The sequence below is a fragment of the Caretta caretta genome, chromosome 1 (assembly GCF_965140235.1).
Source record: "Caretta caretta isolate rCarCar2 chromosome 1, rCarCar1.hap1, whole genome shotgun sequence".
In the NCBI taxonomy this organism is placed as follows: Eukaryota; Metazoa; Chordata; order Testudines; family Cheloniidae; genus Caretta; species Caretta caretta.
Window position 1 is genome coordinate 263447347 of NC_134206.1, and position 24365 is coordinate 263471711.

Below are 24365 nucleotides of genomic sequence, written 5' to 3' on the forward strand. Positions count from 1 at the left end.
TCAGAGAACCATCCACAATGACTCCAAGATCTTTTTCTTGGGTGGAAATAGCTAATTTAAACCCCATCATTTTGTATGTATAGTTGGGATGTTTACCCGTGTGCATTACTTTGCATTTATCAACACTGAATTTCATCTACCATTTTGTTGCCCAGTCACCCAGTTTTGTGAGATCCCTTTGTAACTCTTTAGTCTGCTTTGGACTTAACTATCTTGAGTCATTTTGCATTGTCAGCAAAATTTGCCACCTCGCTGGATTACCCCTTTTTCCAGATAATTTATGACTATGTTGAACAGCACTAGTTCCAGTGCAGATCCCTGTGAAACCCGACTATTTACCTCTCCATTGTGAAAACTATTTATTCCTCCCCTTTGTTTCCTGACTTTTAACCAGCTACTGACCCATGAGAGAACCTTCACTCTTATTCCATGATTGCTTAGCTTGCCTAAGAGCCTTTAGTGAGAGACCATCTCAAGGGCTTTCTGAAAGATTAAGTGTACTATCTCCACTGGATCACCCTCGTCCACATGTTTGTTGACTGCCTCAAACAATTCTAATAGATTAGTGAGGCATGATTTTCACTTACAAAAGCCATGTTGATTCTTCCCCAACAAATTGTGTTCATTTATGTTTCCTATAATTCTGCTCTTTACTACAGTTTCAACCAATTTGCCTGGTACTGAAGTTAGGCTTATGGGCCTGTGATTGCCAGTATGGCCTCAGGAACCTTTTAAAAAAATTGGCATCACATTAGTTATCCTCCAGTCATCTGATACAAAAGCTGATTTAAGCAATAGGTTACATACCACAGTTAGGAGTTCTGCAGTTTCGTACCGGAGTTCCTTCAGAACTTTTAGGTGAATACCATCTGGTGCTGGTGACTACATACTGTTTAATTTATCGATTTGTTAAAACTTGTCAAAACTTTCCCTACTGACACCTCAATCAGAAAAAGTTACTCAGCTCTGTCATCTAAACAAATGGCTCAGGTGTGGGAATCTCCCTCACATCCACTGCAGTGAAGACGAATGCAAAAAGTTAATGTAGCTTCTCCGCAATGGCCTTGTCTTCCTTGAGTGCTCCTTTGTGCCTTGATCGTCCAGTGGACCCAGTAATTGTTTGGCAGGCTTCCTGCTTCTGATGTACTAAGGAAAAGTTTCGCTGTTAGTTTGTGTGTCTTGTTAGTTGGTGTGTCTTGTTATTTGGTCTTCAAAGTCTTTTTTGGCCTGCCTAATTATAGCTTTACACTTGACTTGCCAGAGTTTATGTTCCTTTCCATTTTCCTCAGTAGAGTCTGACTTCCAATTTTTAAAAGATGACTTTTTGCCTCTAATGTTTTCTTTTACTCTCTTGTTTAGCCATGGTGGCATTTTTTGGACCTCTTAATATGTTTTTTAATTTGGGCTACACATTTAGTTTGAGCCTCTATTAAGATGTTTTTAAAACGTTTCCATACAGCTTGCAGGCATGTCACTCGTGACTGTTCCTTCTAATTTCCATAGCTTCCTCACTTTTGTTTAGTTCTTTTTTTAAGTTAAATACTACTGTATTAAATACTAATACTTAGTATTTAAATACTGTGGGTTTCATTGGTATTTTTCCTATACTACTGAGTATAGTTTCATTGGTATTTTTCCTATACTACTGAGTGGGTTTCATTACTACTGAGTAATGAATAACTGAGTGGGTTTCAAATACTACTGGTATTTTTCCTATACTACTGAGTGGGTTTCATTGGTATTTTTCCTATACTACTGAGTACTAAATACTACTGTATTAAATACTAAGTATTTAAATACTTAGTATTTAAATACTGTGGGTTTCATTGGTATTTTTCCCCCTACAAGGATGTTAAATACATTATGGTTCAGCTATAGTCACCTCTTATACCATATCCCATGCACAACTTCAGACTAAACCAAGAACTGCCTCTCCCATTGTGGGTGCCAGGATTAGCTGCCCCAAGAAGGGTCATTAATGGTGTCTAGAAATTTTATCTCTGCATCCATCCTGAGGGGACAGGTTCCTGGTCAACACAGGTATAGTTGAAATCCCCCATTATTATTTGGTTTTCTGTTTTTGTAGCCTCTCTAATCTCCCTGAGCATTTTACAATCATCCTTATCCTAGTCAGGTGGTCAGCAGTATATTCCTAGTGCTGTACTCTTATTATTCATGCATGTAGTTTCTAGCCATTGAGACTCTATGGTACTGTTTGATTTATTTAAGATTTTTACTATGCCTTCTTCACATATAGCATCATTCCCTCATTAGTACAACCTACTCTGTCATTCCTATATATTTTATGCCTCAGTATTACCATGTCCCATTGATTATCATTCCACCAAGTTTCTGCAATGCCTATTATATCAAGATCCTCTTTTAATATCAGGCACTCAAGTTGACCTATCTTGGTATTTAGACTTCTAGCATTTGTATACAAACACTTACAAAATTTGTCATTTTTTAATTGTCTGCCATTATGTGATATAATTGAATGGAACTCTTTCATCGGTTTCTTTTCCATTCCTATGTGTGTTTTACTAACTTCTCTCCTTTCCTCTTTAGTAGGATATACAGTATCCTGTGACACTCTGTATCTCAGGCGAACACCCTGCACCCCCATGTGCATCCTTACAATATGATTGTGTGGTATCCAATGCAAAGTTTGTCATGTCAGGTGTCTTTGGAAGGCTCATGATGCACTGAGCATTGTTATTATAGTAATGTTATAGGTTGTAATTTCATGCATATAGTTACGAGACTGAAAATGTGCTCTCATAGCCTAAAACAAGCGCAGGCAAAACTCTCCAGAAGCAGAGGGGCAGTTCACACCTCATCAGGGCACATATGGCACAAACCCAGCCCAGCCTCACAGGACCAAAGGACACTGGCCTAGGCAGCAACAAAAGATATGTTGGACTCTCAAGTGAGTCACCCCCATCCCGTTGGTCAGTTTGGGACTACGATAAGGTAATGCTCTCCTGACTCTGAAATGGGGGGTGGGGAGGACAAAAAGCCAAGGGGAAGAAAGGACACGATAAAAGGGAGAGATGTTTGTCATGCTCTTTCTCTCTTCCGCCTCCATCTACAGACACCACCACCAAGTGACTGAAGCACTGATCAAAGGGGAGAGCCTGACTAAAAAGTAACCAGCCAGCCTGTGGTGAGAAGCATCTAAGTTTGTAAGGGCACTGAAAGCGTTAAGATCAGCTTAGAATGCATTTTGCTTTTATTTCATTTGACCAAATCTGACTTCTTGTGCTTAGATTTTAAGTGATTGTAAGTCAATGTTTTGTGGTTAATAAATTTGTTTGTTTATTCTACCTGAAGCAGCGCGTTTGGTTTGAAGCAGGTCAGAGACTCCTCTTGGGATAACAAGCCTGGTACATACCAATTTCTTTGTTAAATTGATGAACTCATACAAGCTTGCAGCATCCAGCGGACATAACTGGACACTGCAAGACAGAGGTAACTGTCTTGCAGTAACTGGACACTGCAAGACAGGGTTGTGTCTGAGACCGGAGATATCGGCTAGTGTCATTCAGTTGCACAATCCAAGCAGTTGCTGGACAAAAGTGCTCACTCACGTAGCTGGGACCAGCTTACATGCCAGAGGCAGTAGGTGAACAGCCCGGGAGTGGGGGTTCTCACAGCAGAGCATGGTAAGGCTGGCTCCCAGGGTCAAGGATTGGAGTGACTTAGCAGACCAACAGTCCAGATAACACCAGGGGAATGTCACATATCCCCTTTAATAAAGCCTCCCCTAAAGAACATGTCTGTCCAAACTGTGCACTCCTCTTCATCTGTTGGCTTTCCCACAGCCCTTAGCTTAAAAACTCCTCTATGACCCTTTTAATTTTACATCCCAGCAATCTGGTTCTGTTTTGGTTTTGGTGGAGCCCATCCTGTCTGTATAGGGTCCTTCTTTCCCAAACGGTTCCCCAGTGCCTAATAAACCTAAACCCCTCCTCCCTACAACATCGTCTCATCCATGCATTGATACCCTGCAGTTCTGTCTAACTGACCCTGCATGTGGAAGGGGAAGCATTTCAGAGAATGCTACCATGGACGTCATGCACTTCAATCTCTTATCTAGAAGCCTAAATTCAAGTGAGAGGTAGTGGCAAGAAGATAAAAACAAAAATAAGCAGTCCTTAACTAAGGCTGGTCTACATATAGAGCTATTCCTAATTAACTCCATGTGTGGACTCTAATTCTGGAATAAAAGTGCCCATCCATGGAATTGGGAATAACTATGTGTAGACAAGCCCTAACAAAGCCTCTTAGTTAGCAGAAATATTCCTTGTGTGTAAGCAAGATAATTAATTTCCCAATTCCTCCTTTCTGACTAGGGGTATGTATACACTACCACTTGTCGATATAACTAACGTTGCTCAGAGGTGTGAATAAGCCACCAAGTGACCTAAATTGCACTGACTAAGCACCGGTGTGGACAGTACTAGGTCGTCAGTAGAGCTTCTTCTGCCGACGTAGCTACCGCCACTCGCTGAGGGTAGGTTAATTAAGTCAACAGGAGATCTCTCTCCAGTCAGCTTAGAACGGCTACACAAGAGAATTTACAGCAGCACAGCTACATCCGTGCAGCTGCGCCGCTGTATGCTCACTAGTATAGCCATAGCTTAAGAGCTTCCAGATCCTCCTCTCTCACTGAGCTGCAGAAAGGGTAGGTATTTCCAGTAGAGATAAGGAGGTGTTACTACCATTATACAAGGCACTGGTGAGACCTCATCTGGAATACTGTGTGCAGTTCTGGTCTCCTATGTTTAAGAAGGATGAATTCAAACTGGAACTGGTACAGAGAAGGGCTACTAGGATGATTGGAGGAATGGAAAACCTGTCTTATGAAAGGAGACTCAAGGAGCTTGGCTTGTTTAGCCTAATCAAAAGAAGGTTGAGGGGAAATATGATTGCTCTCTATAAATATATCAGAGGGATAAATATCGGAGAGGGAGAGGAATTATTTAAGCTCAGTACCCATGTGGACACAAGAACAAATGGACATAAACTGGCCATCGGGAAGTTTAGACTTGAAATTAGACAAAGGTTTCTAACCTTCAGAGGAGTGAAATTCTGGAATAGCCTTCCAAGGGAAGCAGTGGGGGCAAAAGACCTATCTGGCTTCAAGATTAAACTCGATAAGTTTATTGAGGAGATGGTATGATGGGATAACATGATTTTGGCAATTAACTGATCTTTAACTATTCATGGTAAATAGGCCCAATGGCCTGAGATGGAATGTCAGATGGGGTGTGTCAAGGTTCCTCCCCCACTCTGAACTCTAAGGTACAGATGTGGGGACCTGCATGAAAAACCCCCTAAGCTTATTTTTACCAGCTTAGGTTAAAACTTCCCCAAGGTACAAACTATTTTACCTTTTGCCTTTGGACTTTATTGCTGCCACCACCAAGCGTCTAACAAATATATAACAGGGAAAGAGCCCACTTGGAAACGTCTTTCTCCCAAAAATCCTCCCAAACCCTACAACCCCTTTCCTGGGGAAGGTTTGATAAAAATCCTCACCAATTTGCATAGGTGAACATAGACCCAAACCCTTGGATCTTAAGAACAATGAAAAAGCAATCAGATTCTTAAAAGAAGAATTTTAATTGAAGAAAAAATAAAAGAATCACCTCTGTAAAATCAGGATGGTAAATACCTTACAGGGTAATCAGTTTCAAAACGTAGAGAATCCCTCTAGGCAAAACCTTAAGTTACAAAAAAGACACAAAACTAGGAATATACATTCCATTCAGCACAACTTATTTTATCAGCCATTTAAACAAAACAGAATCTAACGCATATCTAACTAAACTGCTTATTAGCCCTTTACAGGAGTTCTGACCTGCATTCTTGCTCTGGTCCGGGCAAAAAAACAACAACACAGACAGAGAGAACCCTTTGTTCCCCTTCCCCCCTGCAGCTTTGGAAGTATCTTGTCTCCTCATTGGTCATTTTGGTCAGGTGCCAGCGAGGTTATCTTTAGCTTCTTAACCCTTTACTGGTGAAAGGGTTCTTTCCTCTGGCCAGGAGGGATTTAAAAGTGGTTAGCCTTCCCTTTATATTTATGACAGGGTGGGATCTGAGTTCCTCCAGAGAATTCTTTCCTGGGTATCTGGCTGGTGAATCTTGCCCACATGCTCAGGGTTCAGCTGATCACCATATTTGGGGTCAGGAAGGAATTTTCCTCTAGGGTAGATTGGCAGAGGCCCTGGGGGTTTTTCACCTTCCTCCGCAGCATGGGACATGGGTCACTTGCTGGAGGATTCTCTGCATCTTGAAGTCTTTAAACCATGATTTGAGGTCTTCAATAGCTCAGACATAGGTGATAGGTCTATTGCAGGAGTGGGTGGGTGAGATTCGGTGGCCTGCATTGTGCAGGAGGTCAGACTAGATGATCATAATTATCCCTTCTGACCTTAATATCTATAAGTCTATGAGGGTGAGCTTCTTCTCCCTGCCTGCTCTCTGCGAGCCTGATTCAATGTCCACTTAAGTCAATAGGTACCTTTTCACTGACTTAAATAGGCTTTCAATTAGGCCTCATATTCCTGCTCGGAGGAGCTTCTAGTTAATCTCTTCACTATTTTAGTGTTGGAAACCTACACCTATTCATTTATACATCTTTGCTTTTCCAGCCAACCCTCCCCTACCAAAAAAAAATAAGTTTTGCTTCCTCAGCAAGGCCAACAAAACAAAATTGGAGCTTGTAAGCCCAAAGTGCAGCAGAGTAAGACTGAGCAGATTCTTGTCAGTTTCATAGCTGTCCACAGGTTTCAAAATGAAACTGACAAGAATCATGTCAATTTCTTTCTGTGGCTTAGAATGTGTGAGCAGAGGAAGCCCTGAAGTTAGTGATTAGGGGGACCCCCTCAAAAAAAAGGTGGAGGAAGGAGCAGAAGGGCACAGCCACCACACTTACTCCAAAACTACAGGAGCCAGGATGCTAAAAAAAGGAGGGGTAAAATAATCCCTACCCACAGTCAAAGCAGTGAGGAGAATCTGGAGAGTAATGAAAATTATTTTGTGTGGGGAAGTGGGAGAAGAAAAAAAATATATAGGGGATGAGAGAGAAAGGGAAAGCAGCTGTAGAAAAGAGTACATTCTGGCGTTGTACATACCTATTATTGACACTCATCCTGAGGGCCTGTACAGTGGATTTGACACACAGCAGTAATGTGACACCTTAATCCAGGATGATAAAACCCTTACATCAAGTAATCATGTATTCCATTTGTGTGTGACATTATGATAGATAGACAGATAGATATACATACACACACACCATGTGGACGGAATGGAGAGAGGAAGAGTCACCTTACTTGTTTCTTTCCACTTACTATATTTGAAACACAGCCAAGTAAAATATCAGGGTTTTTCAAATGGAACAACTATTCTAGGACAGATTGAGTCTCAACAGATTTCAAACAAAGCCCTTAGGGAGAAGAAGAACCTTTCAACTCTTTCCTCACCCTCCCCACTAACCTAGTGGAACAAAAGTGAAGGGAAAGTGTCCCATATTCACTGCCATTAAACTATCTCATAAGCAGGTGCTTGCCAGTCCCTCTAGCATTTCTTACTCCAGTTTGAGGGAGAGCAAATTAAGATGGGCAGTGTTATTTTTCCCCCCATAGAATCAAACAATTTTTGCCCCATTCAAGAAAAACAGAATGAATTTAGGATGAGTGGTCAGCCTCAGCCTTAAGTCTTCATGGCTTTATTTACACTGATTTTTTAAGTTATTTTGGTAACTGTAAAAACACACTACAAGAAAGAGGAAAACGAGAAGAAAATCAGCTTACATAGAAAACAATGCATTTGCAACTATGCCAAGACAAGACTACATAACATGATACGGTAATGTAATGAATGCTCTCATGCTAAAGTATTTCTAGATTTAGATTAATAATAAATTGTTCACATTCCATCCACTCTCCCACACATCCCCAATAAGCACCACCCAACTCTAAAGCCTGAATTGCAGACACTATTCTTCCTGGAAAAAGTTCTCTGAGACCACAAGCTTTTCTACTTTCTTTCTATACCTACACTCACCAAGCAGACACAAGGAACACTGCACCCTCAGAGTTCAGCATACTGTCTCTGCAGCACTCCTCTATTTTTTCTAGTGCAGGGGGGGAAATTCTTGAAAGATTCACTGAGTCCATGTTCCAAGTACATATTGGGTTAGTGTTTAGATCACTCATAGCAACTTGGCAAGTTTCAACTTAGTACCCAACCCTGGATGTTACAAAACCATAGCAAATTAATATAATTGACAGGATCAGCTCAAGAGAGCAAGGAGTGGAACAGCCAGGCTCTGCAAACTAGCATGGAGATGTACTGGCAAATTGTCCATGGAAGTTTAGGACCAGAACAACGCAGGATACTATAGGTCAAGACTGTGGTCCAACAGGAGAGCTGCGAGGGAACCCAGGACTAGGAGAGCAAGGGGTACTGCAGTTTAGGGTTGAGAAAAGTCAGCTAAGTTGTACACAGCCATTCAAGATGTCAAAAGTAGGGAATGTTGTGCTCGTTCTTCACAGTAGCAACACTGTTTAAGAGGGATATGTACACAGCCCATGGTTTAGATTCTGCTTAGCTCCCCATATAATTAACTCTTTACTTCATAAAATCATTATATAAAAATTCTCTTGAAAAGGGATATCAAAACAAAACCGTTCTAAAATATTTTAGATCGTTTTAAGCCATATTTACCAAAGTATTACAAAAAAGTCCACATCTAAAACAGTAAAATTTTCAAAAAGACTTAAATCCAACATGGAATAATTGTGATTAAAATACTGCCATTGATGACAGCTTGACGACTTGAATGAGAAGAGATGGTTGATTTCAATTCAGTAACTACTTGTGGATAAAGTCTACTTCACAAAAGCCACTACTGCAACTGGCAGTAGTCAGCAGTCTACTTAGATCCTTGCATGGCCCCTAACATTTCAGCGTTAGAAAAGGCCAAACATAGGACAAAACAGCATAAAAATAAATCCTCTCATGATCAGGTCAGAAGCACAATGGTGCTGGAGAAACTAGCACTGCCGACTCTGTTAGGTGATGGTGGTGGAAAGCCAGGGTTGTTTTGTTTACCTAAAAGCTTTCATGCTCAAACTCTTAGTCCAGTGCCTTTCATAAGCATCAAGTTTACTTGAACTAGTTTAAAGATTTTTTCTAAAATATACATTCTAATTAAAAAGCCACCCTAGAGATATGCATGAGCCAGCTATAAATGCCTAGATATACCCAACCCAACAGTCTCACATTATAGGGAAATCAAGCAAGCAGTATGAAACCCTTTGAGGCGATTACATATTATACCCTCATTTCAGATAGTAACTTTCAAGCTGCAACAGGAGCAACAGGAATTGTGTAGTACAAATTCTACGAAGTGGCCCTCCAAGAAGAGCACCCATTGTCATTTAGTTCTGCAAGGGCTTTAGTTAAAGATGACCTGCGAAGGAAAAAAATAATAGGACCATGCACTGCTTTTCTTTTTAATAATGTATAAAGGCATGAAAGGACACATGAAAGGATTTGTTTCTGCTTTAGGGAAAAAAAACAGGTCTTACCCATCCCTGTTTTTCTTGAAGACTATAGATATCTGGAGAACTAACAGAACCAAGACATCATGAGTGAAATTGAATTAACCGATGATGTTACTTTTAAATAGATTAAACAAACCTGAACATCCTTTCAAAGAGCTGGAAGAAAAGTTATGTAAGGACATCTTCACCTAGCCAATGAAGGGCTGAGACAGCTCCCCACACACATAAGACCTCCAATGAGTACACCATCAGAGGTAAAACTTGACATTACTAATAATCCTTAGCTAAAATTTATTTTAAACCCTGCTTACAAACACCCTGCAGGCTTTCTTTATGTATCAAAGCACCAAGAAAAGCACAAACCTAATTACTTTTCTGGTTTTTAGGTCACCTTAAAAAGAATCTCTCTTCAGATGCTCCATTGCAGGGGACTGGTCTCTTCGCATTGGGGACTTTCCTTTATAATCTGCCCAGGGACCATAAAGGTTCATTTAAGGGCAGGTTTTAGCACAAACAAAGGTCCCATCATTCCTAAAGCCCCTGGAACCTGATTTAAAGATCAAAGTCCAAATTTACATTTTGTCAAACAGAGACTTAACTTTTTCTACCAGAGAAATAAATGCAATGGGGCACTATCAGGACGTATAAGCAGCCAGTTGGGAAGAACCTAACTTGTCAGAATATCCAAAGGTTTCTCACAGATACCTGAGTCTGAGAGTACAGCAGGTACACAAGGCTACCAGATTCTCCAAGATCACATGGAAGAGTGCTGGCACCCAAACGTCATCCTCACCTACTGGGATTATACAGCTGCGAGTCACACACTCTGATCTAAGCGATGGTATCATAATACTATTCAGAAGTAACATCAGATTTGCAAATCATTGCCATGGGTAAACAAGTGATCCATTTTCTGAAGGCCTGGAGTTTACTGAAATGGTTGAATGCTATTCTGCTTTCCTCAGACCATTAACAAAAGTTTATCAATCAAGGAATATATGACTAGCCTGCCAGCCAAACACCCTCTTCTCATCACAGTCCCTTCTACAGAGCAACAGAGCTGTCACTGCCCCTCTTTTGTCATGTCAAGTGACCTTACTGAGAAGATACAGCAGACAAAAATACAGATACATATAATCCAAGTTGTGTTAGAAAAATATGAAAACCCATTTAAGGTGCTGGGTTCAGAGAACTCTTCAACCAAAAAAAAGGTAGGTGCAATAAGCTTTTTAATAAACGGAAAAATTCAAAACCACTCTTTAAAAAAAACCCCAAAAACCTGTGATGGTGAAAGGTGCCATATTGAAAGTCCCCAAAAGAAAACAGCTTCTCTCACACAAGGCCCAGATGATGCATCAGAACCCGAACTTGAAAGGAGTTCAGCCTCCATTATCCCACTCAGTCTTAACTGAGACTGGCCAAAAGATCTGACTGCGGTGTGGGCACCTGCCCACTAGGAAATGTACTAAGAACCACTAATTCATTACAAAAAGAAAAGGAGGACTTGTGGCACCTTAGAGACTAACACATTTTTCACTTGTTGAGTCTTTAAGGTGCCACAAGTCCTCCTTTTCTTTTTGAGGATACAGACTAACACGGCTGCTACTCTGAAATAATTCATTACAGTTATCCACTGATGAGTCAGCAGATTGTAACGTTTCAATTGCTAAGGATATGAGCATACCATTCCCAAATCTCTAAGCCCCCAACCTCTTTTTAAATAAAAGAGCAAGTAACGACACATCAGAAAAAGAGCAAGGGTGTGGCCTAGTCAAACTGCCCTCCCGCCCCCATCATACTGGAAGGGTTGTCATGTTGAGGGCTAAAGATGAGGCCAGTTCATAGGCACTGACTCCGTGGGTGCTCCAGCCCTGGAGCACCCACAGAAAAAAAAAAAGTTACAGGGTGCTTAGCACCAACAGGCAGCGAAGCTCCCCGCTAGAGTCTCCCACCAGCCCCACTGATCAACTCCTCCCCCTCCCTTCCAGTGCCTCCTGCATGTTGCAGAACAGCTGTTCCACAGCATGCAGGAGGCACTGGAAGGGAGGGGGAGGAGAGGGACAGGGTGTGCTTGGGGGAGGGACTGAGCAGGGCTGGGAAGTGGCCGGGTGGGAGCTTGAGGGAAGGGGGCTGGGCCTGTGGCAGAGCAGGGGGTTAAGCATCCCCCCGGGGCCTATAGGAATCATAGAATATCAGGGTTGGAAGGGACCTCAGGAGGTCATCTAGTCCAACCCCCTGCTCAAAGCAGGACCAATCCCTAATTTTTGCCCCAGATCCCTCTCAAAGATTGAACTCACAACCCTGGTTTTAGCAAGCCAATGCTCAAACCACTGAGCTATCCCTCCCCCCGGAAGGAAGCCAGTGCCTGTGGGCCAATTTACACTCAAACGTGGCATGACACCAGTGTTGTGCTGAGTATGGAAAAGGATAGAGAACAACCATGAAGGCATGGGGGAAAGCTGCCTGGATGAAAAGTTTCCCCTGACTCTGCCACAATGGATCACTTGTTGATTCACACTGCACCCTTTTAATAACAGAATCCCAATACAATCTACCTACCTAACTTGCACAGTTAACGTTTGCAGTGTTGTAGCAACGTTGGTCCCAGGATATGAAAAAGACAATGTTGGTTGGTGATGAAATATCTTTTATTGGACCAACTTTGTTGATGGAAGCTACATGGTTTTGAGCTACACAAAGGTCTTCTTAAGGTCTGGGAAAGGAAGCAGATCTTCCCCACACCTAAGAAAGAGCTTGGTGTAGCTCAAAACCTTGTAACTTCCACTAACAAAGTTGGTCCAATAAAAGATATCTTCACCTATCTTATCCCTTGCATATTTAATACATTATAACTTTCTCTTTCCCATGGTGGGTAGAGAATAAGGCACTTTCTGTGACAAGAGATCACAGAAGGTGTGTGCTGGGCATGGGGGCTGCAGCCACCTCCTTCCCCACCACGCGCTTGTTTAAAGGGGCCACACCACGCAGTAATCGGCAGGCGCACCACTGTAAATACAACTTCTAGCTAAAAGGAGAGGCATCAACACAACACACTCAGGAAGTATGCTCTTCATTCCTCAGAGAAGTCCAGTCCCATTGTTTTGATGAGACCTTGTGAGTGATCGGTTCTAGATTGCCCATCCAGAAGGCAACAAGGTGCTGCTAACTACATGCTTAATGTATTCATAATACAGTCACCCCATCTCCTCTGCTTTGCATATAGTGTGCATCTCTCTCTCTTTTTTAATCATTAACACACACACCCCCTAGCACAACACCACATTCACCCCCCACTTCAAACTTCACTAGTCTTAAAACAAATAATTATTGGGGGTCAGAAGGTAAAGAGGCGTGGGACACTTCAATTTTCTCTTTTGAACGAAGAAGCTAGTCTACTAAATCTGAAGAGGGTGAGACCAGAAGAACCTTCCTATCTCCTCCCATCCCGCCTCAACCTACCCCCTCCTACTTCGTCACCCGCCCCGAATCCGAGTCCCTGGGCACCCCTGTTTGTAACCGGGTTTTTATCGTCAGCCAAGGGGAGCGGGGCGGGCCCTACTAACAGCCACTGGGCCGCACGCTGTGAATCATCCCCCCCCGGGCCCCGCCACCGCCCTCCCACGCGCACACGCCCCCTCCCCCACCCCCGGGGCAGGGTCCCCTCGGAGCAACGAGGGGATCCGTTACCTGCGACCCTCCCTCCCCCGCGCGGAGGGGGGAGCGCGGGGCGGGGTCTCTCAGTGGCGCGGGCGGCGGGGCCCCGCTCCAGGCCGGGGGGGGCTCCGCGGCGGCGGCGGTTCGGGGGTTTCTCGCTCCATTCTCCCCTCACACACAGGAAATAACACAGGGTCAGCTGACCCCGCCCAGCCAATGGGGAGGTGGTGGAACAGCGCGCGCCAGCGGGAGCAGCGCGAGGCGGCGGCAGGTCCCGGGCAAGGAGGAGGGCGGCGCGTGCGTGCGCGCGCGCTCTCGAGGTGTGTGCTGGGCGTGGGGGCTGCAACCCCCCCCCCCTCACGCGCTTGTTTAAAGGGGCCGCGTCACCCAGTACCCGGCGGGCGCACCGCTGGCTCGGGGCAGCTGGTGCCACTTCCCCGCGGGTGAAGGGCTCCAGCAAACGGCGGCTGTAGCGCAGCTCCGCGCCAGGCTCCTCTCTCCAGCTTCCCCACCCCCACCCGGTGGCCCCCGGGGCAGAGGCGGCTGGTGCTTTTCACGCTACGTGCAGCGGCCCCCAATGGACGCCCAGCCCAGCCCGGGCTCCAGCCCTGCCCTGGGTGGGGGCAGGTGGCTCGGTAGAGGACGAGACGCACGTGGCCCGGCGGCAGCAGCGGCGCTAATCGCTGGGAGCTCCTGGGGGAAACGGGGGTGTGCCGGGCAAGGCTCTGCGGCTGCCCCGCGCACAGAGAAATCAGGGCTAGGAGCAAGCCCGGACCGTCCCATTTCAGCGCCCTGCAAGCAGTTCCCCCGTCCCTGCCTTCCCAAGGCTCTGCCCCTTTGCTAACGCTCAGGGCTCCCGGGGCCGGGCACAGGCTGGGGCACCATGTGAGAGTGACCTTTTAAGCAGCGTTTACTGGTGCTGGCCTGCTTTACAGGCCCGCAGTAAAGCTCAGGACTGGAGGTTGCTGCAAAGTCTTCCTTAAGCACCGCTCCCAGCGCTAACCCCCAATGAAAAGGGGATGCAGTAAGGCTGGGCTGGGGCCAGGTCTAGGCCCTTCAACTAAGTTGCTGCTGCTGCCCCTTTGCCTGACAAAAATAACTTCAATTTTCCATTTGTAAGTTGTGCTAAGGTGACATTACTACGGAATTTTTAAAGCTCTGATTTTTCTGAGTCACTTTAGAATCTAATCGATGCTGTTTGGTCTCTTTTTGTACCTCACTCAGCTGGAACATGAAAGCTGGACTACTCACTTCTGTGCATTTTCATTGGAATCAAAAGTGGTCAGTAACATTTTCTAGTGAGGGCATTATACATTAACCCTTAAATTTTGGCCAAAAGTACAGTGCTCTTTTAAGGAGCAAGGTACTGCAGAGCAACACTGCAGTACAGTAGTACAGCTGTAGAGAGCCCAGGAAGCAGCAGGTAGGGTGTAATTCAGATCTAATGTACGCCACCAGACCTGAAAGCGAAGGGGGGAAACTTACATAAAGCCTATCCGCTTTATACATGACTTCAGCCTGTAGTATCAGCTCTTCACTTTCACAAGTGCTATACTATTTTCAGAAACAATTTGAAATAAACAATTTTTAAATGCTCTTGTAATATCCCATACAAATCTTTAATTTAAGGGTGATTAAGTGCACTTCCCCACCTTGAGCAGTAAGTTCAAGGTTTTGTGTGGGTATTTCCTAGTGTACAAAAAATTAGCATACTAGTGTAGGGGACTGAAACATGGAGCTTAGTGGAAGGGCCAGCTGGGAAGCACGGATGCAAAGCCTGTCAGATAATCATCTTCTCCCTTTAGAATTTGCATGTCAGTGAAGGAAGCTTTGAGACACTCTAGCTTCCTCCATCTGCCACTCATAGCTTTTCATGTGAAAATGCAAAATACTGTCAGGTAGAGAATCTTTAAGTACTCAGCAGAGAAAACTCAATCATTTAAATCTCTCTAGAAGGAGTTTTACAGAGCAAATACGATGGTTTCAGTTAAGTTTCCCCAAGCCCTGCTCACAAGACCCTCATCCCTTGTTGTAGGCCTTACTCTGGAAGTAGACCCTTGCTTATAGCTCAGCCAGTAAAAATTTCAAAATTACACTGTACAATGCATTCTCTGTCAAAAGTGATTATAGGTGAGACTGGGGCCTACATGAGACAGGCTGAAGTGCAGTCTAAGTAAGACTGAAGTTGTGGCAATAGATTGGAGGAGGCAACCAGAAAATATATCTACCCCACTTTATTGATTATAAGTGCCTACCATTTGTCACTCAATTTAGCAATTTGGGGGGTGTTACTGAATCTACAGCTGCTGTTAGACCACCCTGTATATGGTAGGAAGAATTAGATTTTTATTAGTCAAAGTCAATTTAACTGTACACATACACAAACTGATGTAAATTTTTATTATTAATGGAAATATTTTTTCCAGGCAGGTGAAGTAAGAAAAATGCAGCTTGAGAACTTACTGGAGTTGGATTTAAGGATATTTACTTTGTATGTTTTGACATGTGATGTTGACAATTTGTGATTTAACAGTTATAAATCTTTAACTTTTTGAATCTCAACATGTACTGTCATTAAAAATTGTCTGCCTCCCGCCCCCAAAATTTCCTGCAACAGTGAAAATTTAAATAGGGGAAAAAATAATAAGAAATGCTTAAATACAAACTGATATTATCCATCAAAATTATATAAAAAATAAAAATCTATTCTCCCATGCCTAATCATATAGCAAAAGTTTCTGGTAAGGTGTCTCCTCCCACAATCTTTGACTTGTCAGGAGCATGCAACTGTTCCTTTCTAATGCAAACCTTCTGCTGTGATCTATGATGCCTTATCTCCCTCAGATTAAATTGCTGCAATGCTCTCTACATGAACTACCTGGAAACTGCAGTTTGTTCAGAAGGCAGGAGCCATCTTATGAAACAGAATCTCTCCAAAAACACATTACACCAGTGCTCTGATCTGCATTAGTTACCTATTGGTTTCTAGATACAGTTTAATGACTTCACCTATAAACCCCTGAATGGTTTGCAAAAAAATGCCATGAGAAATGCCTCTCTCCCAGTGATACTGCCACAAGGGTGGTTAGTTGAGGTGCTCAAGCTGGAGTTCCTGTGATACAGCTTCTGGCAGTGTGTTCACCATGAGGAACCCTCCACTTTGGAACCTACCTTTCCCTGGTATGATATAGCCCAAATCTTGTTGGCCTTCAGAGGATGCTAAAAAGCTGTTGGAGATGGAAGACCATGATAAGGGCTGTTATCTTGAGGGAGGGGTATTAATGGATTGAGAGTTTAGAGTGGAGGATAGTTTTTTTTTTGTATAGATATTAAAATACATAAAATACAAAGCTATTTATAGGCCATGATGTTTAAGATAACTTTCTATTTAGGCTGATTTCTTGTAAAAATTAATGTACGTATGGTGTGCATATTTTTGATTTATGAACATATAAACAATCTATAATCTTCTAAAAAATCAGGAATTTCTTGGTTAAAGATGCAAAAAAAGTTAGACTGAAAAAAATAATTAGGAACATATGATACTGCACTAGGGGACCACTGGTCTGATTCCACATGGAAATTCCTCTCTCCAGCAATGGCCATTACCAGATGCGTCAAAAGAAACAAGGAGGAGTAATTTTTAAACGTTTGCAACTCAAACTAATCAACACATTTACTTATTCTTATAAAATTCATTTTGTGCTTAAAAAGAGTATGTGCTTAGTAAATTTGGGGATGATGTACCATAGTTTGAGAACTGGTGACATAGTGTATGTACAACTGGTGATAACTAGGTTGGTTTATAGTAAAGTATTAGAATAAGTATCCGTTGTAATTATGCTAATTAAACCTACCAAGGTGATATGGCAAGTACTTTTGAGTTTTAGACGTGGTATGCTAAGTCCAAGAACTACTGACACTATGCTGCTCATCCATGAGAGATTTCATAACAAGTGTCAAAGCCTCATTTATCAAATCAGCAGGTTGTTTCTGCTAAAATAATCAGCAAGTAAGTAGTTAACAACATTGACTTCTAAATGGTGATCTTTAGGTTTCAGAGTTAACGATCCTATTGAGCTGAATGGGGCAGTTCACTCCTCAGTGATATTATTTTAGGTTGCCTGAACACTCAGGAAGACAACCATGCATCAATTTACATTTGATTGATGTGTATAAAGTTTTTCTTCACAACTGAGGGCTACAATTCTTTTTCTTTAGAGGAAAGAAATCTTAGATTCTGCAGAATCCACTGAATGACAACCATTGGACTACAATAATTTCAACATAGAAATAATTATGGCTAATAGAACTAATTAAAAATTAAACCCATTAAGACACTTAGGCCCCAGTCCTATAATCAGATCCATGTGGCTGAAACCCTACACCTGTGCAGATCTAACTGCAGGATCAAGGCCATAAGTAACCATCTATACTTGAAGCGAGTCACTTTTCAAAGTTTAAAAAAAAAAGAGAGAGAGAGAGAGATTTGTTAGGTATAGCCAAAAAGAAATTCTTAAGGGGCCATCTTAAAATTAATATAACAAACTAATCAACAGATGTGCTTGTAAATTCTCAGAAAATTCATTCTGTACTCCAACAATAAGTGCTGTACATAGAGAGGATATACTATATTATTCATACATAAGAAAGACCTAAGTCCATTTGCTTTTGGTGCAAATGTCTACACAACCTCAACTATAGACACACAATGGCATCTCCCGTTCCCTCCATTTATTACCCTCCAAAACCTGCTTCTTTCTCCATACATTCCTTTTTCCTCATCCCCATCAGGAAGCCTCAGTTTGAGAATACTTGTATATAAATGAGGGTGGGATGAGAGGCAACGTGACAGCTAACATTTGAACCCTTTAGCATGGAGACTCAAAGAATCCTGGGAAAAGTAAAGGCATTTAAGTAGTCACTGAAAGCTCAAGTAAATTTCTCCCTGCTTCTGCAGCCATCAAAGTTCACAGGGTAAATAGCACTGGTCACTTCAGTATTCTCAGGTTCCATCTGCTACTTCAGTATCAGGTTTACCCTGCAAATCCCATTCCTGTCTCTCACAGGACACAAGTTCTCATGGGGATTTGAAAATTCCCTCTGACCCTGAGAGGACTGACAACTGCAGATGAGATAGTCTCCTTTAGACATGGAGGTCACCAATTCTGATCTAGCCATGGGTCAGAAGTTACTCAGTCATGACCACACTCCAGTAACATATATTAAGAGCTGGGGGGGGGGGTGTCACAACCACATGCAAAAGTCATGGGTATCCATCTATAGGGAGAAAAAGGATAGAAACAATGGTGTTTAACACATTTGTACCTTAAAAGGTGGCTGTGCCAGATCATGGCTGAGGTGCACAGGGTGGGGATATTGTCTTTCCTGGGCCTTTTCTGTACCTAGAGTACATCAGCGTCCAGGTGCTGCCAATTCAGCATCAAAATCAGCCTCTTAAAGGATTCATTTTATAAAAATATCACTAACTACTCTCAGCAACTCCCTCTGTCTGTGGACTGGAAGACATCAGACCACACAGGTGTTTCTAAGGAGGAGAGGATTTCTGAAGGTGGTTGGTGAGATTCTCTGAGGTGGAGTTTTTGGAGAAAAAGTTTGACGCTGAAAAGTGCTGAACTGGCAGCACCTGGCAGGCTGATGTTATTCCACACAGAGACCGGAGCATACAGATTTCTCCCAGGCACATACACTGCATTCCCTCTCCAAAATAGCATCTTTATCCCATCAAATTATTTCCCCTTTCACTCTATACTATGCAGCATACACACTCTCGATGTCACTGGTACAACTTTTATCTATAGCACTTAGATGCTATGGGGATGGGCACGGGCACCAGAGAAAAAACTAGATATTAATACAAAAGAGGCCAGCAAGATTAGTCACATATAGACCACACTACCGTGGACTGAAACACTAGTTGTGAGACAGCTAATTCTTTAGGCAAATTCAAAGCAACAGCAGTTTGTCTGTCTTGAAGTGAGACAAACATCAGTATGGCTGCATTCATTAGTATTTTCTAGCACTATTCCCATTTCTTCCTTCTACTCTCTTTACAGTGATTCAACTAAAAAGTCTTACATCTGACCACTGGTGGGAGGGGCAGTATTCAATCTCTCTCAGGACTCTGTGGTAAGAGCCTGGAGGGCTCCTCCCTCATTAATTCACTGGCATTAGACTCCCTAAAAGATACTAGTCAAAAAGTCTAGCTTCTTCGTGGAAATATTTTATGTAGAGCAGAGAGTCTCAACCTGGTGGTCATGACTTGGTCCACCACTTGGAAATGGCTCTCCTTCAGACACCAGGGGCACCTCCATAAGCCACAGTGCTGAGGCCTGCAGTCCAATTGCTGCAATATCAAATCAGCCAGAGTGAAGAATTCTGGGGCATACCTAAGGAGAAGCTGATACAAGTGGCTGAATGTGGGTGTCACGAGAGGAAAAAAAGTCAAATACTGAAATATAGAAGAGAATTCTGCTTCTCTCGCTTTATATTTCAATACTCCTCTCACCCCATCTCTCTTTTACAAGGAACTAGCATATGAAAATAAGATTTTTTTCCCCCCTTCAGATCTGTTCAGCTTCTGCTGCTTATTCCCTTCACTTCTTGTCAGAAACCTCCATTTGCAATATCAGAATTCGGTTGCTGTGGAAGTGGTTTTGATGTCGCAGACAAAGGAATCTGACTCTAGGAAGAGGAGCTGAACTTTTGAGGGAAAATTATCCCATATCCATGAAGATGTTTTAAGTGTGTGAATTTAAAATACTAAGCCATACAAAATTTATGGCTCACTGGCAAGACATTCTCCAGCGAGGCAGAAGAGACCATTATATCAATAAATCCTCATTATCTGAATCACTAAACATATCAAAATAGTAAAAGAAGAAAATATTAGAACCACCACCCATCTCTTAAAACAGTCTTATGAAAACCAACTCTGCCTTGCCAGAACACGTTTTATAGAAGGGGATTTTAAAATGTGTTTGCCTTTAACAGGGGTTTTCTTTGTTGTTGTTTTTCTGCCCACAGGGGAGTGGGAATTTCCAGACTTGACAGGATCTCCCCATTTTTAAATCCCCATAACATAGGATCTCAAATTTTAGAGACAGTGGAGATTAGATTCCTACTTCCATTCCCCCACTGGTTTCTTCGCACATGTATGCAAGAGTTGTTTTGAATATCAGATGATCAAAAACTTCTTTGGAGGTATTTTTTCTGTTAGAAGGTGTAGGGTTGGTTCTCCACGTCACTGATCTCTTGGTATATAACAGACTCCCCACTTCTATGTAATTACAGAAGTTTAGGTAAATTACAAAGCATCTGAGACAGGCTTATGGCAGGAGGTGGAGGGTAAGCAAGGTGGATTGGACTGGACCAGGACTGTTGGATGCTGAAGGTATTCTTGGCTTGTCTGGTAAGAGGCCCGTACTTATGCCTGGTCTGAAGGACTATTTAGATATACAATAAATCTCAGGAACCTCCAGGGACAGAAACTAATGTTACACACCAATGAATTGCAGTTTTGTTATGACATATAGCAGGATTTTATAGCTCTGGTGACTCATGAAACACTGGACCCCCACCTCCCCTCCCGCCCCAAATCATCATATTCTGATTTCCCTTATGCCTTATCTTCCCCCACCCTTCACAAGAAACCTCAAATCCAACAACTTCCAATTCAACTGATTTTAATATCTGCTATATCAAGAACTGCAAGGGCTAGAAACAATGCAGTATTGAAGCCACTAATCTCAACTTTCAAAAACCATTAATCCCTGACTCTTAAGAGTTTAGCAACAAAGTCTTCTAAGATTGTGCTGGAACTGAAGTAGGAACATGGAGCAACAGTAATCAGAATGACCTGATTTTAAAATATGAGTATTACCTACTGTCCTAGAAGCATTACCTACACATAGATCAGAGTCCCAGGCTGTTAGTAACATCCTGGGCAGTTCCTACTTCCAGGTTCAAGAGGATCTACAAACAGTCCAATTAAGTTAACTGAACTTAATTTTTAAGATAATAAATCTTTGCTTCTATAGGCCATTACTGTTTCTCTTGGAGATGAAAATAGGAATTCATTTTTCTAGGTGCATGGGACTCTAATGACCCAGCAAAGTTTGAGAGAAGAGGTAGTCACAGCTGAGGGACAAATATTTAACTTTTCTTTCAAGGTTTATGAAACCATTAGACTTTGTCTACAGGGAAAATGTTCGCAAAAAGAAAAGGAGTACTTGTGGCACCTTAGAGACTAACCAATTTATTTGAGCATGAGCTCAATGTTGGGTTTCTTGTTTGTTTTTAAATTGCCAGTACTGCCGTCTTTGTCAAGGTTCTGAATGTTGAGCCCCGGGGGGTCTTTCCATCTCATGCATCTTCACCAGTAAAAGAGGTGCTACAGTTCAAATTAAGCCCTCAGTGAGTTTGCACAGGTCTTAGCCAAGTTTAAGGTCCAGAATTCCATTCTTGCCAGGATAGAAAAAAAAAAAACACTGCAGCTCAAATGATTTAATGACCAGTGATCAGAAATAATAAAAATTCAGTCCTAGGAACAACCACCAGCACCACTGACCTGAACCCAGTACTCACACTCATTAGATAGATAGATACACACACACATATACACATACATACATATATATACATACATACGGACCTGACCTTTGTGCAGGTCAGGGTAGGGAGAAAGCATGTATCATCCCTCGAGGATGATATAGGTGATAAATCTGAGGAACTGTCCCAGATTGAGGTGTCATTAAAGGAAGTTTTGGAACAAATTGAAAAACTAAACAGTAATAAGTCACCAGGAACAGATTGTATTTACCCAAGAGTTCTGAAGGAACTCAAATGTGAAATCGCAGAACTACTAACTGTAGTCTGTAACCTATCATTTAAATCAGCTTCTGTACCAAATGACTGGAGGACAGCTAATGCACGGGTGGCCAACGTGTGGCTCCGGAGCCACATGTGGTTCTTTAGAAGTTAATATGCAGCTCCTTGGATAGGCACCAACTCCGCGGCTGGAGTTACAGGTGCCAACTTTCCAATGTGCCAGGGGGTGCTCACTGCTCAACCCTTGGCTCTGCCACATGCCCTGCCCCCAGTCCACCCCTTCCCGCCCCCTCCTGTGAGCCTGCCATGCCTTCGCTCCTCCCCCTCCCCCCAGCCTCCTGCACGCCACAAAACAGCTGATCGGGAGATGCAGGGAGAGAGGGGGAGGTGCTGATTGGTGGGGCTGCCGGTGGCTGGGAGGCGCTGGGAGCCAGAGTAGTGGGGGAGAGCTGATGGGGGGCTGCTGACATATTACTGTGGCTCTTTGGCAATGTACATTGATAAATTCTGGCTCCTTTTCAGGTTCAGGTTGGCCACCCCTGAGCTAATGTGACGCCAATTTTTAAAAAGGGCTTCAGAGGCGATCCTGGCAATTACAGGCAGGTAAGCCTAACTTCAGTACCAGGCAAACTGGTTGAAACTATAGTAAAGAACAAAACTGTCAGACACATAGATGAACATAATTTGTTGGGGAAGAGTCAACATGGTTTTGGTAAAGGGAAATCATGCCTCACCAATCTACTAGAATTCTTTGACGGGATTAACAAGCATGTGGACAAGGGGGATCCAGTGGATACAGTGTACTTAGATTTTCAGAAAGTCTTTGACAAGGTCCCTCACTAAAGGCTTTTAAGCAAAGTAAGCTGTCATGAAGTGAGAGGCACGGTCCTCTCATGGATTGGTAACTGGTTAAAAGATAGGAAACAAAGGGTAGGAATAAATTATCAGTTTTCAGAATGGAGAGAGGTAAATAGTGGTGTCCCCCAGGGGTCTGTATGGGGACGAGTCCTATTCAACATATTCATAAATGATCTGGAAAAGGGAGTAAACCGTAAGGTGGCAAAAATTGCAGATGATACAAGATTACTCAAGATAGTTAAGACCCAGGCAGAGTGCGAAGAGCTACAAAAGGATCTCTCAAAACTAGGTGACTGGGTAACAAAATGACAGATGAAATTCAACGTTGATAAATGCAAAGTAATGCACATTGGAAAACATAATTCCAACTATACGTATAAAATGATGGGGTCTAAATTAGCTGTTACCACTCAAGAAAGATCTTGGAGTCATTGTGGATAGTTCTCTGAAAACATCCATTCAATGTGCAGCAGCAGTCAAAAAAGCTAATAGAATGTTGGGAATCATTAGGAAAGGTACATATAATAAGACAGAAAATATCATATTGCCTCTATATAAATCCATGGTACGCCCACATCTTGAATACGGCGTGCAGATGTGGTCGTCCCATCTCAAAAAAGCTATACTGGAATTGGAAAAGGTTCAGAAAAGGTCAACAAAAATTATTAGGGGTATGGAATGGCTTCCATAAGAGGAGAGATTAAGGAGATTGGGACTTTTCAGCTTGGACAAGAGACTACTAAGGGGTAATATGATTGAGAGCTACAAAATCATAACTGGTGTGGAGACAGTAAATAAGGAAGTGTTATTTACTCCTTCTCATAACACAAGAATTAGGGGTCACCAAATGAAATTAATAGACAGCAGGTTTAAAACAAACAAAAGGAAGTATTTTTTCACACAACACACAGTCAACCTGTGGAACTTCTTGCCAGAGGATTTTGTGAAGGCCAAGACTATAATTGGGTTCAAAAAAGAACTAGATAAATTAATGGAGGATAGGGGTCCATCAATGGCTATTAGCCAGGATGGGCAGGGATGGTGTCCCTAGCTTCTGTTTGCCAGAGGCTGGGAATGTGTGACAGGGAATGGATTCACTTGATGATTACCTCTTCTATTCATTTCCTCTGGGGCACCTCTTGGCCACTGTTGGAAGACAGGATACTGGGCTAGATGGGCCTTTGTTCTGACCCAGTATGGCCGTTCTTATGAGGAGGCATATTCCCAAGGACGATGCTTATAAGACAGAATTCTAGCTCGTGATGCAGCCATTCAGTCCACCAGTGGGGAAAAAGAACGGCGGGAGGGATTGCTCTTTCCAGATGATGGCTCTGCTTCACAACTTTTATGATAAAATTCATTCATTCATTGAGGTGATCAAGGTTGTGTCTTGCTCTGCTAACATTTCTGAAAAGAGGTAGT

General features: G+C 42.7%; 1 protein-coding gene across 4 annotated transcripts in view; it reads right to left on the reverse strand.

The window, feature by feature from the left end:
* The window catches only part of TCF20 (transcription factor 20), a 211144-nt gene that overhangs the window by 92779 nt on the left and 94000 nt on the right, over positions 1-24365 (reverse strand). For 2 of the 4 annotated variants that reach the window (XM_075124220.1, XM_075124217.1), the window contains exon 1: positions 13269-13459. The exons of the other annotated variants lie outside the window; for them this stretch is intronic. The gene's annotated coding sequence lies outside the window, so the exon portion shown is untranslated. Of the gene's footprint in view, positions 1-13268; positions 13460-24365 lie in introns of those variants that run through there. 4 annotated transcript variants of the gene reach the window in all.